This window comes from Dipodomys spectabilis, unplaced genomic scaffold (genome assembly GCF_019054845.1).
Source record: "Dipodomys spectabilis isolate Male_0828 unplaced genomic scaffold, ASM1905484v1 ptg000587l, whole genome shotgun sequence".
In the NCBI taxonomy this organism is placed as follows: domain Eukaryota; kingdom Metazoa; phylum Chordata; class Mammalia; order Rodentia; family Heteromyidae; genus Dipodomys; species Dipodomys spectabilis.
This window is the reverse complement of record NW_024871264.1, coordinates 636,687-650,811: the sequence shown is the minus strand read 5'-3', so window position 1 is coordinate 650,811 and position 14,125 is coordinate 636,687.

Below are 14,125 nucleotides of genomic sequence, written 5' to 3'. Positions count from 1 at the left end.
ACTTGAATAGGGGGCTTGAGTGCTGTCCCATTTGTAACACTCTACCATTTGAGCCCCAGGTCCAGTTCTGGCCTTTGGCTGGTTAATTGAAGATTAGTGTCTTTGGAATTTTACAAACTAGACTGCGTTCAAACTGTGATTAGTCGGATTAGAGGCATGAGTCATTGTGCATTTATTTGGACAGATGCATATAAGCATCCTCACAGAATTTGCATGAAATTGTGTAAACATATCTCCACTTTTTGTCTGTCATGTTTACATTACCATGTGGGTCTTAGCCAGTCCCATGTGTGTCCTGTTAGTTCAGAAAAGGAGAAGCATAGAGTTAACTTCCTTCTCTCCTCCCATTGGTACAGCTCCTACTACGATAACTGGAAGATGAACAAGCGAAGAAGTAAGTGGATGTTGGCACAAAGAGAAGTTCTGTCCTTGAAAACTGGGTATCTTTGAGGTTTCTGAATCAAAGCCAACTTTCTTCTTTGCATAGAAGTTGTGATTTTCACCAGGGGGCTGAGTCTTGGCACTTCAGTGCATAGCAGATTACACAGTTGTGGATGTGGTTGTGGTTTTGGACTCTCATGGAAGACAGGGAGGGCTGTGTATAGCAAGTCACATTCAGCGGGGAAACAACTTTCTCTTCCTATCACAGGGAGAATTTTAGAGGATTATATTTAAGAAATTTCTAGAAGTATGTTTTGAGGAGCATCCTGCTTGCAGAAGTCTCTTCCCATTTCCCAACCTGCAAGTCTTGCAGAAAGAAGCTCTAGTACAAGGCTCAGGATGGGGAGGGTGGACTCTCATTTCCCTTGTCACCAATCTGCCCACAGCATCGTTTATTCCATCCTCCTTATGTGGATGGACTTCTACCCTGATGACTTCTATGAACCCAAGAACCATGACACCCTAAAAGAACTTACACAGTATGTCAAGCTCAACATGCCCTCTTCAGACCTGCTCTTCCGCTTATATATTCTTCTGGACCATCTGGAGGAGCACATGACCCATGAGACCCAGAAAAAGAGGAAGAAGTCCTTGTTTCAATGCTTCAGAGCTTGTGAGTAGGGATGGAACCTGGGTCTCTAGAGATGGGCCTGATTGGCCAACAGCCCTTAGTACTCTCCAGCTTGGCAAAATGTCCTTTTATGGATATTCTTTGCAGGTAATATGTTCTCTTTTTGAAAGAACTTGGAAGTATCCACTCAGAAACACCCTACCTTCCCATCAGTGTTCAGTCCAAACTCAAGTTCTACAACTTCCCCCATTAGATCCTCATGGAAGTTTAGTCACACCTTAACTTCTAGAGTCTACTCTAAGAATCCTGTACCTATTTCCATTCTCAGGTTTGCATCAGCGTAGAGCAGCTCCTGCAGAACTACAGATAAATAACCCTTCAGTGATGTAGTCTATGGGGACTGATGGAGATCAGAAGCCATCACTGATCTCCAGAAAGCATGTGAACATAGAGTTTTTTTTTTTTTCAATTTGTAGAAAGGCCCAAGCAGGTTTTGAGTCCTGTGGACATCCCACTGGTTCTGAATTCCACATGTGATGCAGGTGTACCTGCACATACTACCAAGGAAGAAGATGATCCAGAATGTCTTCCATTGATGTTCACAATCCAGCTAGATCAGCTCCAAACCAGCCAAAAAAACACATCTTGGTGTGCAGGGTAAATGTGTGCTAATGGAAAATTACCCCAGTCTATGTTCAGTGAAACCAATAAGTGAGGTCCAAAATCTAGATTCAGTTGAGGAAAAGTAATCTTTCCTCAAAGAATACCCAGACCAATCTGTCCTCCTGCAAGGGATCCAATTTCCAATTGAGAAATTAGAATCTGTCCCTCCCTGGACTCAGGAAGAAAATTCTGTCTTTAATGAGGAAGTAGATCACTTTGAGGACTCTGAGGCAGAATTTCTGCCTGAAGGCAACTTAGAGGCCAATCTAGATTTAGAGATTCCTTTCCCCCTTCCTGGGAAAATCTTCATTTTTCTCTTTGTCCTGATTGTTGTAAAAGGTTCATTCTATTTATTTTTCTAACTTTATTAAAATGTCAATTTTTTTTTGTTGGTTGTGGGGCTTGAACGCTGTCCCTCAGCTCTTCAGCTCAAGGCGAGCGCTCTACCACTTGAGCTACAGTGCCACTTCCGGTTCTCTGGTGGTTTATTGGAGATAGGAGTCTCACGGTATCTCCTGCCCGGGCTGGCTTTGAACCGCGATCTTCAGATCTCAGCCTCCTGAGTAGCTAGGATTACAGGTGTGAGCCACCAGCGCCCGGCTTAAAATGTCAATATTTTTGATATATCCTAAAATTCATGAATCCTAAATATGTTTCTTTTTAAACCTACAATCTGAAACATCGTGCATACATGTTCTGTGGGGGGGAAACACAGAGTGACAGGGGGCTGTACAAGAGAGCCTACTGCATATAATGGGAACTGTTAAATGCATGGGGAGTGGCAAGGAAGCAGGTCATGACTGCATGGGGTGATATGGTGGCTGCAAAAGGTCTAGGACAGCAGATCAGATGTCCTAGAAATCTGTCAATTGGGACAAATGCCACAATACTTATAGTGGTATGTGGGACGCTCTTCCAACAGTGAGTTCAAATCTGTATACATCTTCATTGTGCTTTGGGCAAATATGGAAGAAAAATTTGACTCCAGTAATATAAAAAACCTACTTAGGGCTGAAAATATTTGACAAAATATATAGAAAATATGTATACTGGAAAGTAACAGCCATCATCAGTAGAAGAAAAAAGTTGTTTTTTTTGAGGGGGGGGTCCTGTTGTGGGGCCTGAACTCTGGGCCTGGGCGCTGTCCCTCAGCTCTTCAGCTCAAGGCTAGCACTCTACCACTTGAGCCACAGCACCACTTCTGGCTTTTTTCTTTTTGCTTATGTGGTGCTGAGGAATTGAACCCAAGGCCTCAGGCATGCAAGGCAAGCACTCTACCACTGAGCCACCTTCCCAGCCCCAGAAAGAAAGTTTACATAGATGAAAAAACACAAAATCAGGAAGAAAAAAAACACAATTAAATTAGTTATATGTTAATATGTGTTATATTCTTTATATTATATATAGTATATTATATAATATATAAGATTGAATATGATTTTTCAAACTACAAATTCATTTAAATTTTTAGTCTAGTATTTTTATCACAAAACATTAATGTAAAATATTATTGGGGAAAGTAGGGATATAATTTGATTATAATTATATGAATATATATTTGTGCATTTCTAGATATAACACTGATTATAAATAGATGAATAATTATATACATATATTTGTATATATCTGTCTGTGAGGTGAATATAATGAAACTGACTACCCTATGTATAAAAAAGCAGCTATGAGTTGAGTCCATGAGACTCAATCCTGTAATCTCAGTGATGTGGGAAGCTGGGTTCTGACTTTTAATCTCTCTTACCCCCTTGGCCTTAGATTTTCTGAGGAGGCCTGGGCCCTTCAGTGTAGCAAAGAGACACATATGCAGTGGGATCACACTCCCTGACCCCAGAGGAAAGTCAGTAGAAATCAGGACAAGCCTCTTATCTTATGACAGTCTACTCAGTTCCTGTACCAAGATGGCCATCTATAGAACATCAGATGGAAAGTTGGCATTCCCTCAAAAAAGGTCTAAAAAGAGCCTTCTGAACTATAGTCTCTGACTATACTGAATTAAACCATATTTCCCTTCCCAAGCTGCAAACACATAGAAATATAGCAAGGGCTCAAGAGAGATGGACAAAGATTTACAAATACATAAAATTATATACTCTGTTTTAGTAATTCAATGAAAATCGTCAAAGGCATGTCTTTAATTTTTCTTTTTTCTTTTTTTTTTTTTTAAAGGAAATGGAAACATACTCTGAGTGTATCAGGAACTGGGTGACAGTTTGGTTGCTGAATTTTTGAATGCACTCCTGAGCAAAGGAGACACATATATTGGGGAAATTGTGTGGGGTTGGGTGTCCTCACACAGCTTTACAAAACAATAGCCATAACTTCTATGATGTCACAGTCACCTTTGTCATAGCAGCAAATAAGTGTCAAACACTGATTTTTCCCTGAAGTAGACTCAACACCACCAAACGGCACAAAGAATAAGAGGGAATGATTACTAGCCACCAGACTTCAGCTTGAGAAGCTGTCCTGACCAGAAGCTAGGATAAATTGAGTTGGAGAAGGCTAATCTCCATGTAAGGCTCCTGAGCACTAAGGACTAGGCACTATTACAGGTATTGGAGAAACAGAAGTGAATGTGGCTCTCTCCTCAACAATTTCATGCTGAAAAGAAAACCAGAAATCATAATGATACTTTCTATAAATCAGAGACATGAAATTGGTGGTTTTGTGGCAACAACTTCACATTGGGGATGGGGAGAGACATCCCTAAAGAGGAGATAGTTGATATGAGAGCCATCATCCAGGCAATTATCTAGGAGCAGGTTTTATTTCTTTCTTTCTTTTTTTGGGTCCGGTCATGGGGCCTGAACTCTGGGCCTGGGTGCTGTCCCTCAGCTCTTCAGCTCAAGGCTCTACCACTTGAGCCACAGTGCCACTTCCAGCTTTTTTCTTTTTGCTCATGTGGTGCTGAGGAATCGAACCCAGGGCCTCATGCATGCAAGGCAAGCGCTCTACCACTGAGCCACCTTCCCAGCCCTAGGAGCAGGTTTTCCAGGCAGAAAGAACAGTAAGTACAACCCCCATTGATGGGAATGGACCTGACTTGCTTCAGAAAAGGAAAACAGCACTGACATGCTTGCTTGTGAAATAAGAATGGAAGGGTACAATGAAGAAAAGAGAGATCAGAAATGAAGATAGGAATAAATTAGATATATATTGAATGCTGCGGGTTACAAGAAGAAAAGTTATGATTTTAGTTTAAATCTGACGTGACCCACTGGAACCAAAGTGCTAAAACAGTAGTCAAACATATGGGTCTCTGGTGTCCCATAACTGGAATCCTAGTTACTCAGGAGGCTGATATCTGAGATATTTGGGCTGTACTGAAGCAAGCCCAAAGGAAATTTGGTAAGACTGATCTCCAATTAACCACCAAAAATATGGACATGAAGCTGTGATTCAACTGGTAGAGCGCTGGCCTTGAGGAAAAAACTAAGCGGCAGCACCCAGGCCCCAGGTCCAAATCCAAGGACTTCACAAAACAAAGAAGCCAACAAATAAATTTTGGTGCTGTCATTCATCATTTAGCATTCTAGTTCAATATATTTGATATGAGCCTTGGAATTATATCCTTAGCAAATGCTCTCCCGGATATTTTGCTTCATTACCAGCTTTCAAAGTCCTGGCATCACCACTGTCTCCTCCCAGTTAACATAGCAGTCTACCACTGGAAATTTGAAGATTTATTTTATTAATCACAAGAATTCTTATCATCTATCCACATACATGAAATGAATAGTAGCCACATTCCACTACTCTGAATATTTTTAATCCCCCTTTGAGTTAATTACCATTAAGGCTTAAAAACTCTAGAGTGGTTATCAAATTAATTCAACAGTCATCATTCTTCCACCCAATCTTGTAACATAAGTTTATAAAACTAGAGAGTATATGAAAGTGTACACATGATACCTTCTAACTATAATACTCTCAAGAAGTAGGGTTGTACAGAAACATCCTGATTGCATTGCCAAAGCAAAGGATAAGAGATTTAATTAAGCTACCTAACATCTCAGAAGGAAAATGCTATTGACTTTAGAACAAATTCATTAGCCTGGAACTGAGGAAATGAGTTTCAGAAATGCCAGAGGCAAAGGGTATTATTCAAATCACCTTATCATGAGGCACAAGCAGCCTGTCTAGATCAAACTTCCAGGAAAAAAAGGGATGAATGAAAAGCAATGCTTCTAAAACAAGCCAGTTGGTGGTGGTTCATGCTTTTTATCCTAGATACTTAGAAATCTAAAATGAACGGATCTCAATTCAAAGACTGGCCAGGAAGAAAACCTTCCTCTCTGCAATCAGCAGACAGGAAGCATCAGCTCTGGGCCTGAAGCCCAGCTGGATGGCCTCTGCCCACAGACATCCAGACACACAAGACCACCCGCATCTAAAATATTATCAAATACATTCAAATAATATCTTCTGTTTGGGAGATAACATTTAAAAGATGCATCAAAAACATTTCACTGAGTTCCAGTTAAAAAAGGCAGAGTGAAAGTGGAAATATGTACTCACTCACTGAAAGCTAAGTCACTGACTAGAATGATGGTAATAGGGCTAGAGGCCTATTTGGTAACTTATTCATTCAACCATCTTTCCTCACAACTTGTCAGTCAGCCTGAACAGTGAGATTTTTGGTTTTTTGTTTTTATTTTTTGTGAACATACTGTACAGAGGGGTTACAATTACATGGGCAAGATAATGAGTACATTTCTTATCAAGCATTGTAGCCTCCTCCTTTGTTTACCCTTCACATCCCTTCCCAGTCTTCCCCCACCCCCCCAACCCCCCCCACACCAAAGTTGTAAAGTTCGTTTTCGACATGACAATTTGTACTTCTCATTGTAGCAACAGGCCCACCTGTATTCTTAAACGACTTGTTTTTCCCCATCTCCTCCAAAAATTATACCGACATCAAATATAGTGAAAGCAGGGGTTAAGCAGTGAGATTTTTGAATGAAATGTGTGTGAGCATGTAGCTTGTGAAAGTAGTCATGAAAAGCTAGGCACTGGAAGCTCAGGCCTGTAAAACTAGCTACTCAGAATGCTGAGATATGAGGAACTCAGTTCAAAGACAACTGAGCAAAAAAGACTCTTACCTCCTGTAAGATTAAATTAAAAGAAAGCTGAGCTGTGCTTCAAATGGTAGAGTGCTAGCATCACATACAAAAGCTAAGGGACAGTATGTAGGTCCTGAATTCAAGCCCCAGTACTGGCTCTCATACACAAAATAATCATGTCAACACCACAGTATATGCATATGTTAGCAAGGGATATAGATGAATGGGATGATGACATCATTTACCTCACCTTTAGTCTCAAGCATTCTGTGCAGCATAGCTCAGTGTGTGAAAAGCCCTAGGTGAAATCTTTTCTCAAAACCAGCAGCTATACCCTCATTTCCCTCTGCACATTTATATTGTGTGTATATTTATATTATGTGTGTGTATACACACACACACACACGCACACACACATAAAGGGCTACATTTTTCTAATTTTGAAATATATATCCATACACACATGCTTCAGAATGATGTGCCCTTGTTTAGGTTTCATAGGGAGCACAATATATCCAGGCTCATTCTTGTAATCTTAGCTGCTCACGAGGGTGGGATCTGAGGATCACAGTTTGATGCCAACCCAAGCTAATAAGTCCTCAAGATTCTTATCTTCAATTAAGTAGCAAAAAGCCAGAAGTGTCACAGTGACCGCATTGAGTAAAATAACATAAGCAAGAGCTCCAGTCCCTCAGTTCAAGCCTGAGTACTGGCCCACTAACACTCCAAAAGCCCAAAACATCAAACCAAAAATATGTCAAAATATTTTGTAACTTTTGAGGCAAAATCCAATGAGGCAACATAGTTTCTAGTCTCTTGAAGAGTTGGTGGGGAGCCCCAAATTCAACATGTGTTAAAATGAACAAGCAACCAAATAAAATTTCCCAGTAAAGAATCTTCCTTAGTATTCACTGGGACCCCTGACAAAGGTTTTTTTCTATGCTTTTTGAAAATCAGTGTTTTTTTTTCAGTAAGGGAAATAGTATAAGCCTTTAGTGTAAGTTATAGGAGTCATTGGAAGCTCCAAGTGAAGTGAATGTACAACAAAAAGCACACAATATTACAAGTTTCTCTGCCTCTGTTGAGACACTAGAAACCTGTAATAGTGTGGCCTCTCGGAAAGAGAAGGGGGATGCTCAGCATCACTGGTCATAAAAGAAATGCAAATCAAAAGCAAAATCACATTTAGATTCCACTCACCCCAGTTAGAATGGCTATTATCAAGAGAACAAATAATAATAGATGCTAGGGTAGATGTGGCTAAATAGGAACACTACTACACTGATGGTAGGAATGTAAGCTGGTTCACTCTGGAAGGCAGTATGGAGGTTCTTCAAAAGACTAAACATAGAACTCCCCTAAGATCCAACAATCCCTCTCCTCAGCATTTACCCAAATGATCTCAAATTAGGGCACAATAAGCTACCAGCATAGCATAGCTATGTTCATTGCATCATGGTTTATCATAGCCAAGATAGAGATCCAACCCAGTTATCCCTCAATAGATGAATGGATCAAGAAAATGTGGTATATTTACACAACGGAATTTTATGCTTCTATCGGAAAAAATATCATCCCTTTTGTAAGCAAGAAAGACTTGGAAAAAAATCATATTAAGTGAAGCAAGACAGACCCAAAGAAACATGAGCTCTATGATTTCCCTCATTTGCAATGATTAGTATTAGACTGTTACTCCTGAAAGTGGATCATAATAGCTCAGGAGTTATGGGCATATATATGACCATACAACATGATATTAATTGAAATGTACGCCAAGACATAGAAACAGCAGGTCTTCTTTTGTTTAGTTGTCAATCTTGATGTAGCCAACGTACTGCAGCTAGTTTTTTCTTCTTTACGTCATTTTTCTTTTCCTATTGGTTTTATCCATGGAAATTCTTGTCTTTGATTCTGGTACCCTGCATCCTGTATATGCCTTTATCTGATTGGGAGAAGGGAAGGGAAATAACAAAATGCTGAAAGAAGTACAAAAGGTGACCCATTGCAACAATGATACTCACAAGACACTATGGCAGAAATTAACTTTACAATGTAAGGGGGGGGAGTGGAGGGAAGGGACAGAGGGTGAAAATCACTGGAGTAGGTAACAATGTTCAATGAGAAATGTAACTTAATCATGTAAATGTAACCCCTCTGTACAGCATCTTTATAATTAGATTTTTAGAAATATAAAAATTAAAAAAGTTTTCTTCATAAAATCTCAAGCTGATACCAACAGAACTTGAGTTCATGTCAAAGTGTTTTTTTAGTACTTAACCACAATTAAGTGATAATGAGAAAAGTAGCACTTTTTATTGTATTATATGAATAAAGAAAAATTTCTTTTTATTTCTGTTTATGTAGAATTCATGTTTGTGATCTGCGTTGTTCCCAAGTCAGACAAATCTCTTGTCCTTAGCTTTCTTTGGTATGTATAGCCTGGACATGTAATCTGAGGTAGAAGAATTATTCTTTGTTCAATTTGGAGGCCTAGCATAAAGGCCCTCCTCCCTGGGCAAGAAGTTAGACTGGAGGACCCCTGTCACTCGCTGTGGTTTCTCTCTCACAGCTCACTGAGGAACTTAGGAGTTTGAGAAAGTGACTGCTAATTAAGAATCTCTTACTAATTATTGGTAGAATTTGAAAACATATTTTGGTAATAAATAGACCAGAAAAAAATGTTAAGTTTGCTATTTTTTATCACTACATTTCTTTTTGTCTAAGTATAAAAGCCAGACTTACCCTAATGGCCTAGAATAAACAAAATGGCTTATAGAGCTCAGATGATTTCTTTCCACAGAAGATGACAAAAGCAGAAGAAACTGTAACAGGTCCACAAATGGCACAAGGAAGAGAGATTGTGATGTCTCCTTAAATCTTAAGATTGAATACTCAATGAAGAACCCTCGGGACTGATGACAGCTTAAGAACCTAACACTTCCTGTGTCATTTCATCATAGGAAGCAGTCACCAGTCTCTCATCACACCGTAGGTGCCATGCCTGACATGACCTTGGCTGTGTCCTTAGAGGGCCCAGCAGGGCTCTGTCATGGTCACCGGAGAGTCATACAAGAAGGTGGTAACAAAGCCCGAGTCAGGATTTTGTCAGATCTAGATGATTTGTAACAGGCACTACTGACTTCTGACTAAGAATGTGGATATATTATCGGGGTCCTGCACACAAATTTATCACGTGTTAGTTTGCACCATTTCCTTATGAAAGCCAACAAAAGGTCATTAATGCCCTCTGGACATATTCTCATCAATATTTAGTAGATAAAAAGCTATATAAAATGAAGTTCATCATGAGGAAAAAACCCAGATGAAAACCAAATTTCAGGAGCATTTACAAAAATGTTTTTCTGCACATATCTAATGTGACAAAATATTAAAAATTAATGAAGCTTGGAAAGTTAGATTGATTTCTTTTTTTTTTACTATGGTTGCAACTTTCTTTTACATTTCAATTACTTAACAAAAATAAGGTAAGCCAAGCACCACCAGTGGCTCACATCTGTATCTCTAGCTATTTAGAAATCTGAGATCTGAGGAAAGTGAACTGAAGCTAGACCAGGTAGGAAAAACCTGTGAAACTTTGATCTTCACTTAACCATTCAAAATGAAGAAGTGGAAGTTTGGTTCAAGTCGTAGACTGTTAACCTTGAGGAAAAAAGCTAAAGGTCAGCTCCCTGAGTTCAAGCCCCAGTATTCAAACACACACACACACACATACACACACACACACACACACACACACACACACACACAAACCCATCCTATCTCAAAACAACCAGTGAACAGGAAAAAGAAACAAGATGATATTTTTTTATTTTCTTTCATTTTTATTTTTAGAATTTATTTCTCGTTGAGAAGCTAAAGGGGTTCTAGAAAAGGAGGGACAAAGGTTGAACATGTGCAACAGTGGTATTCAATTGGTACTATATTTAAAATGACCTGTGCAACTTGTTTGTGGGGAAGGACTGGAAAACTGGAAGAGATGAAGGGAAAAGGTGACATTGTCCAAAAAGCAATGCACTCAGGAAAGTAGAGCTGTGGCTCAATATGAGTGCAATTCTTCAGCAAAAGAGCTCAGAGACAGTGTCCAGGCACTGGGTTCAAGCCTCATTACTGAGTAAAATAAAAACAAAGACAAAAGAAATGTAGTCATTACCACACAAATGTAACTAACTCCTCTACAGCACAACAACAATGATAGTAGTAATAATAATAATAACAATAAAAAAAGAAGGAGGAGAAGGAGGAGGAGGAGGAGGAGGAGGAGGAGGAGGAGGAGGAGGAGGAGGAGGAGGAGGAGGAGGAGGAGGAGGATGAGGAGGACGAGGAAGTTAATAAAACCAAACCAGTGAGAGAGAAAAATTGAGAGAGCAAGGGAAGGAGTGACATTTCAAAAAAGAAATGTATCCTGACCTGACTTATATGACTGTAACCTCTGTGTAACTCACCTTGATAATAATAATACAAAAGAAAAAACAGAAATATAGTGCTGGAGGCATAACCCAAATGGAAGATCAGACTAATATGTATGTGATACCAAGTTCAAACCCCATCATCAATTTCCCCTCCAAAAAATGGCTCTTCTCATCACTTGTGCTTTCCCTAGCTTATGAAAGGGGGTTCAAACAGTTAAAGAGAGAGAAAGGTAATCTGTCAGGCACAGAACTGTACTTGCAATGAGCAGTACTTGCTAGAACACATGTTGACTAGAACACATGATGACTCTATGTTTTCTGAAATAAACAGACCTAGTTGGGCTTGAATACAGGCTCCACTGTATACTAGCTGGGGACTCAAAATTAACTAAACTCTCTGGATCTCAAATTCTTCACAGGTAAAGTGAGCATAACAATACTTATCTCACGGGACTATGAGATCTGGGTGTCATCAAACATGGAGCGGGTTTTATTTTAGGTGTGTGTTCAACACTCAAACACTGCTGGAAGGAGTATAAACTGGCATGATGTTTACTATATTTCTTAACAGTAATACAACAACTACTACAGACTCACTCCTGTAATCTTACTTACAAAAGGTTCTAAGTCTGGACAGGAAACTGGAGCAGACTCATCTCCAATGAGCTCTAAAAAAGCTTGAGGTGGAGTTTGGTTCAAGTGGTAGAATGATAGACTTGAGCATAAACCTCAGGAACAGTGCCCAGACCTTTAGTTCAAGCCCTAGGACCAACACAAGCGCGTGCACACACACACACACACACACACACACACACACTAAATTTTGTATGTTCCTATCATCCCACTTAATAATACTTTCCCTCTTCCAAGTTCACCAGTTGTTGTTGTTTTTTTGTTTTAAAAGGGACTTTCTGTGTAGCTCAGGCTGCTATTAAACATACAATCCTCCTGGGTGCTGAGATTTCAGGCATGCCTACCATAATTGGCTTCACTCAGTATCTTTATTTATTATTTTTTTTCTGCAAGAAATGCATTCATACTTATGAAGATATATGGCTTAAAGCTGTTCACAGTAATATTCTACTGGACAAAATATAAATAATATAGCTGGACATGGTACTATGCAACCACATAGTAATGCCAGCCATACTCAGGAGAATAAGGAGATGAGGAAAGCTTGGTCTACACTGCAGAACTTGGTCTCCAAATGAAAGAAATTCTATAAATATTAATCTACTATGAAGCACACAATATGTTAAATTTATGTAATGGAACAAATAGATCATTGTTAATGGAAATAAAATCTTGGCAGAAATTATAAATACACATATATGTATATATATTTAAATTTGGAGAAATAAAATTTCAAGTGGTATTATCTGCATCTTTCAGTCTACTTGTCACCTACCTATTTATCAACACACTGATTTCTGTTTAGTCTTCACAAAATACTGTTCTCTCACATTAGTACAAAAAATTGCAAAACAAAAAGTACAAAAAATACATTATCATAAATACAAATGTAGTTTAATCCCTATCATAAGAATTTGGGGAAAACTTGCATTCAGTTAATGGCATTGAATACTGCTCAAGAAGGGGAGTCTAGGAGAATGTTGACTGTGTGTGTGTGTGTGTGTGTGTGTTCCATGAGTAAATAATAGAGTTAGAAGTCGACGTATTATTCTTGCTTAGTCTTTTTGCTCAAAGCTGACACTCTACCACTTGAGCCACCATCTCCACTTCTCGATTTTGGTTTCTTTTTTTTTTTTTTGGGTCCGGTTGTGGGGCCTGAACTCAGGGCCTGGGCGCTGTCCCTCAGCTCTTCAGCTCAAGGCTAGTGCTCTACCACTTGAGCCACAGTGCCACTTCTGGCTTTTTTCTTTTTGCTTATGTGGTGCTGAGGAATCGAACCCAGGGACTCAGGCATGCAAGGCAAGCGCTCTACCACTGAGCCACCTTCCCAGCCCCTCGATTTTGGTTTCTTAATAGGAGAAATATCTCAGATTTTTCTGCATGGGATGATTTAAACCTGAATCCTCACTTTTTGACCTCTAAAGTAGCTAGGTTTTAAAACATGAGCCACTGGTGGATAGCAACTACATTAACATTTTTGCATGTTTGAGTGAACTTTAAAGTAAAATATATATGTTACTTTTGAGAATGGCAGGAAATAGTAATAAATGTTTAACAGAATTTAAAACATACAAAGCTGAGAATGGCAAGTAGCTGAGAATAGAATGGAATAAATCAAAATTTCCTATAACAGTTTTCAGTCTGTGCACAGAAATGATTGAATTGTTGGAGGCCAAGGCCATCAGATAGCTGAGTTCCAGCTGGCTGCTATGCTCATGAGGCCAGCTAGTGCTGTTCACAAGAATGTGATGTTGTTGGATGGCAAAGATCAGCTTCAAGTTCGGAACCTGGAATGTTTCTATTAATCTAGAAGGGGAAATATACCAGGACCCAATGACTGGGAATGTGGTTAGTGGTAGAATGCTGGTCTAGCATGCATGATGCACTTGATTTGATTCCTCAGTATGATGTAAGCAGAAAAACTGGAAGTGGTGCTGTGGCTCAATTGGTAGTGTGCTAGCCTAGAGGAAGAGAAGTTTAGGGAGAGTGCCCAGGCCCTGATTTCAAGCCTCCAGTGCTGGCAAAACTAAAAACAAAAACAAAAACAAACCAACTAAGCACAAAATGCTGTTTGTTGAAATAAATATGTTGAAGAATTCTTTATACTCACTAGAAAATTGTGCTGTTGGGCATTCATAATGAACTTTGTTATGGAAAAATTTAAGTAAATTAATTAAATATTATCTGGCATTGGACAGGACATTGTGAGATCTAAAAATGATTGCTGCCTATGGTTACTTGACATAACAACATTAGAGATACACTTGCCAGATTGTGATTTTTTTTAAGTATACAATTGTGGGATT